The sequence below is a fragment of the Microtus pennsylvanicus genome, chromosome 7, assembly GCF_037038515.1.
Source record: "Microtus pennsylvanicus isolate mMicPen1 chromosome 7, mMicPen1.hap1, whole genome shotgun sequence".
Lineage (NCBI taxonomy): Eukaryota > Metazoa > Chordata > Mammalia > Rodentia > Cricetidae > Microtus > Microtus pennsylvanicus.
In genome coordinates, this window is record NC_134585.1 from 102,827,409 (window position 1) to 102,833,408 (window position 6,000).

A 6,000-nucleotide genomic window follows, 5' to 3' on the forward strand; every position below is an offset into this window, starting at 1 on the left:
AGAAACTTCACTGACCAAGGGTTAAAACAATACAAATCAATGGTATGAACATAACCGTGTAGAAAATAGAAACAATAATGTCTGCTTAGCAAAAGATCCATAGTAGTTTTTCTCAAAAGTTCATTTACATACTGAACTATGAGCTTTTGGTTAGGTTTAGAGTACCAGGTAAGATTTCCTCTTGTGAAGTGAGTATGCAATCCAGTCATTATAGATTTGATTATCTCCATAGCCATTATGCTATCTCTATACTAGTGGGTACATCTTGCCTGGCATGTTGGTTTTGTAGCTGACAGAAATTATAGTTAGATATGTCCTCTGATGACTTTTCTATCCTCAAAGTCTGTATAGAACCTTTCAAAACTAAGAAAACTATCAACCTAGAAGGAAACATCTAGCTCAGTTATGGTTTGATTTTTTTTAATGTTCTGTCTTCAAAATATCCTAAGTAATAAGGGCTTACTTAAGATGATTCAGGCTAACACACTACTCTAGTCAGGATTTGAGGCAAGACTAGACCACAAATGATACAGCTAACTCTTCCAGGACTTCACAATTAACCCAACCTTTTCTTTTCAGGGTCCCTTAAAGATATTGTCACACCCAGACAGCAATAATCAAAAATAAGAATAAGACAACCACATTCACGAGAGGTCGTGTGGGTGGTTTTTGGTTAGCCAATAGGTTATGGACATATGTCATTGTTTAGCTGGTTGGTTATAACCTGTTGTTGGTAATGGATATTAGTCAGAAAAAAAGCTAAACAAAGATAATTAGATCCAAGAAGCTTGTTTTGAAAGGAAGATATATAGATATAGATATAATAACATAAAAGGTAGATTATTGGATCGACTTTTAAAAACAACTATTAGTTTTAAATGTTTTACATTGGATTGGACTTTTGCATATTGTATAAAATTTTGTATATTGATACAATTTTGAGATTAAATTTATTAGAAATACTGTACAGACCATTCTACTCTTTTCCAATCTAAATTAATAAAAATGAGTATATACAACTCATTTAACAATGTAATGTAAATTTCTAGTCCTTGAAAATTATTATTACCAACTGTTTAAGATAATAAGATAATGCAGGTTAGTAGTTAATTACCTATAATAGTCAAACACGTGATCACATTAGGTGTGTTTTCAAGGTCAAATAATATTTTACATAGACAGGTCATCTTCAAACACTATAGAGATCTAAACATAATGACATATAAGAAGTTTTGAAGCACTATGCAAGACTTACATAGATCTAATCTACATGGTAAGTAGAAAAAAACAAGATCTCCTGATTATATTGGGAGCATGGGGACTTTGGGGGAGGGTTGAAGAGGTGAGGGGAAAAGCAGGGAAGGGTACAGGGAAATTTTTAGAGCTCAGTAAATATCAATAAAAAACAAAAATACAAACAAAAAATAAAATAAGAACAGGAATTATAAAAAAAGATGAAACTTGTAAGTGTTTATATAGTATAATAATTGATTTTGATTTTCTTTTTCATAATTTTTTGTTGATTTAATTTTCATTTAATGTAAAACAGGAAATAGAACCAAGTTCATTATTATATTTTGTAATTAGTTTGATATTTAAATAAATATAACATTTGTAAATAAGAAATATTTATATATTGTGTTTGGTTGTGAGGTTAAACTTTAATGGCTAGACATCTTTCCAGTCCATATATATTGTATATTATAAATAAGTGTTGGCCTAGTTACAATATGTAGACACAGAGGTATTGGACATCTAGGAAGGAACTAAGGGGAAATCTGTAGCTCTTCTTAGGTACGGGAGATAAAACAGATTTTATAGGTGGACTGCAGCTGGAGGAGGGGAGAACTAGAACAGGAGGATTAGGTAGGAAGAAAGAGGGTAGATAATGATGATGGAGGGAATTCAGTGAGAGACAGCTAGAATTAAGGCGCAATTGAGGGGTGGTATAGAAACTTAGTTCAGTGAAATATATAAAGGCAATCTTAATAAAGTCTCCAAGTAACAAGGAAAAGCGGTCCCCAAAAGGCCATCTCTTGTTACCAAGCAAAACTTCCAGTACTGATAATTGGTGGTATCTAATGAATTTGTTGGCCACAAGGGTTCAGTGAAAATCCCAAACAACTCAGTCTGTTGCCAAGACAAGAGATAGCACTCCAAAAACTGAAGCAAGATCCCATTGGTAAAGAAAACATTCATACAACTCATTGAATATTGAGACTTTAATTAGTACCTACATAGGACCTTCACCTCCATGGACTTGTGTCTTAGGTATGGGAAGGTATTCTGTTGCCTTCCAGAAAAGAACCATAAACATGAACCCAAACACAACCTTGTGATCTACAATTTATTTGTAGCATATTCTGCAAAATATGCTACAGCAATGGTGGCACAAGGCTTATGGAGGTAACCAACCAATGTCTGACTTGACTTAAGGCCACCTCCCAAAGAATCCATTCTTGGCATTGCTTGGGTGACCAGGAACCAAAGACTAGATGGCCTGGAGACCAAATATAAGACCAAAAAAAACTTCTGTGCCAGAATGGATGGAGGACATCAGCATTAACCGTCTAAATCAATTGAGCAAATCGCCAATAACCTCATAGAGACTGAAGCAGCACTCACTTGGCCTACACAGATCTGCGGCATGGACTTTGTGACTCTATTACTTAGGAATATAAATGAGGCTTGGTCACTTGAGTCTTTAAGACTTGAAATTTGTACATAATTGTGATGAAAGTCTACACAAAAAGATCTAGATGTCCTTCTTCATATCCAAGATTTTTGTGGGCTGACTAGTTATCCATTACCAAGTAGCATTCCAAGTTTAGCCAGAGAAAAACAATATACTCTACCTACAGTCTTATGACACATGGGTTATTATACATAAATAACTAATGTGACAGAAGACAGTAAGGGAGGTGAGTATAGAGGATAGGATAGGAGGGACATTTCTATAGTTTGAATGTAAATATTAAATGTTCCTCATGGGCTCATGAACTTGATAAGTTTGTACTCCAATTGTGGTAAGTTTAGAGAAGCTAATGAACCTCTAGGAGATGGAGCCTTACTAGGAGAGGATACTCACTAGAAGAAGATTCAAAGTTTTATATTATTGCCCCATTTCTTTTGTCCTCTCTGCTTGTTTTTGCAGGGCAGTACATGGAGGCTGTGATCTCTACTCTTTTGGTTTGTATTCCTTCCAACATTAAGCTGTTTCTTTCTAAGTCATTTCTTATTAGCAATTAATACCAAGAAGTAACTCTTAAAGTCCACATAATGTGTAGGCTTTGAAACAACTTTGATGGACAAATAAAGAAGAGTTTGGAACTGGGCACTAGAAAGTCATTAAATGCTGAAAGTATAGAGTATTGGGTTTTCGTCTTTTGTTTTCTGTTTTTTTTTTTTTTTTTGGCTTGATTGGGAAGACTAGAAAACAAAGAGAATTACTAAAAATGGAAGTCATGTTCAAGAGATTTCACAGAATAACATGGTCTCTGGAAGCTGCTGGTCTTGAAGTTCTTCACATGATAGTTGGACAAAAAATCTGCTGTAAAAAAATTATGGGCTAATGTAAGTTATAAGAGTTATAAGAAGCTTGAGCTAATAGGCCAACAAGTTTATAATCAATGTAAAAAAAAGTATCTGGCTGTATTTTTCTGACACCTAGACTGAGACTGGATTTTAACATGGTGGAATAATGAGATTGGCAGAAGAAATTTCAAAGGAGAGTACAAATAGACTGTGGAATGATTGTGCTCACAATTCTAACCAAGATGCATATAGTAAATGGCAATAAATACAGTAGGAATATATTATTAAAATGTTCAGTTTTGGCAAATAAATGATTCACAAGCAATAGGAAAAGCTTGTTCTTGAAAAGCAATTGTAATACTTAAAGAAAAAAACCTCTTGCTAATCACTGAGACAAATAAAGAGCTGTCCTAAAGGGATTGTTCCACACATCATAGGCTTCATTTTATGGAAATGCACATTCAATTTAAAAGATGAAGTCACTTAAGTAATTTCCCGGACTTAGAAAGCAACTTTTGGAAGCAGGATTTCTTCAAGGTCAACATGATAACCAGTCTGAAGACCCGAAAACTTTACAGGTTAGCCCTTTAAAGAGCTAAAGCATATTACTCTTGTGAGAAAATTCAGAAAATAAAAAAATTAGGTATGTGATATTCAGGATGAAAAATAGCAAAAGAAATTTCAGTAGGTTTCCATTTGTGTTCTAAAATAACTTTCCTGAAAAATTATTCCATAAAGATGCAGTAATAATTTTGAATATAAATGGTCTGTTGTCAGTCACTCCTGCATTGTCCTATATGTAGGAAATATTATTATATACCTCTAATGTAGTCATACAATAAAATGTGAAATAACTTAAGGATTTTTAAAATTATAAAATAGTCTTAGGATAGTAGTTTAGAGTTAGAATGCCTACAATTTACATATTCAATTGAATTCTCATAAAAATTTCACCACTATTATCACAGACATGGAAAACATGATCTTAAAATTCTGGAAGCAAAAGAGATCACAGATACCTAAGAGAATTATAAGGAATGAGAAATAATAATACTAGAAGGATCGCATAACCGAGTTGAAGTTGTGATGTGTAACCGTAGTGCTAAAACTATCATTGGCATAAGCTCAGAAACAACCACATAAATAAATGGAGTAAAATAGAGGGTCCACACAAAAGCCAACAGGACGAATAGTGGTTAGGTTATTGGAGTTGTTCTTGGTTTCCCACTAGAACTAAACACTAAGAACTTATTACTTAGGGTAGTTTGGAGACAGGACATAGAGAAATCAAACCATAACTGAGCTGGATGTTTCCTTCTAGGTTGCTAGTTTCTTTTGTGTTCAGAATTTCTATGCAGACTATGAAGGTTAAAATTTATCAAAGGACATACCTAATGTAAATTCTGTCAGCTACAAAACCTAAATGCCAGGAAGATGTACCCACTAGTACATTGGTAGCATAATTGATATAGAGATAATCAATCCACAATGACTGGATTGCATACTCACTTCACAAGAGGAACTCTTTCCCGGTACTCTAAACCTAATGAAAAGCTAATAGTCCAGCATGGCAATGAACCTTGAAGAAAAATACTATGGCTGTTTAGCTAAGGAGACACCATGGTGTCCATTTATTTTCTACACGGTTATGTTCATATCCATTTTTTGTATTGTTCTAGCACTTGTACAGTGAGGTTTCCTTTTCTGTGGGTGACAGATACAGCAGAAACTCATACTGGTATAAGTAATAACATTAAGAAACTGATGAGCACTCATCCTAGAAGGGGACATCTATAAACCCCATTCAAAGTTCATGGAATATCATAGAAGAGGTGGTGGAAAGAAAACAAAAGAACAAGATTGAAGGGAGTGTTGTGAGATGATGTCATAGGTAGATGAAAGGACTCTTGCTTTCATATACTCAGTGAGTATTGACTAACTACACAAGTTCTGCTTGATACTTGGCACTCAAAGATTCCACTATGGTTTGGCCCCTATCACTTCCTGGGGAGCTATAAGCAATTAACAGTTTTTTAACATGGGGTATATATGATCCTCAGTGTTTAATATACTGGCAAGTTACTTTTGTCAATGACTAATGTTCAAGTAATAACTTTCTACCCATGCTTTTTCCGGCCAACATATCTAAGAGCAGTTGGTCAAAACAAGATATAAAATTGGGAGGGAAAATGGAAGATAAGGAAGCGAATAAGATAAAAAGTAATTATATTTGAGTACAAGAAAAATATTTAATAACGAAGAGAAATTATGGTACTCTGACACAAATAGTACATGAGATTAAACTATATATTTGTCAGGATGTCTTCAAAGATCTGAGAATTGCCATTGACTAATAATTTAAGGAGAATCTTCTAAAATACATTAAAGTCCCTGTATATAATTTTCACAAAATTACATTGATTTCAATAAACAATTTTTACCAATTGAAGTTCATTTCTGTAACAG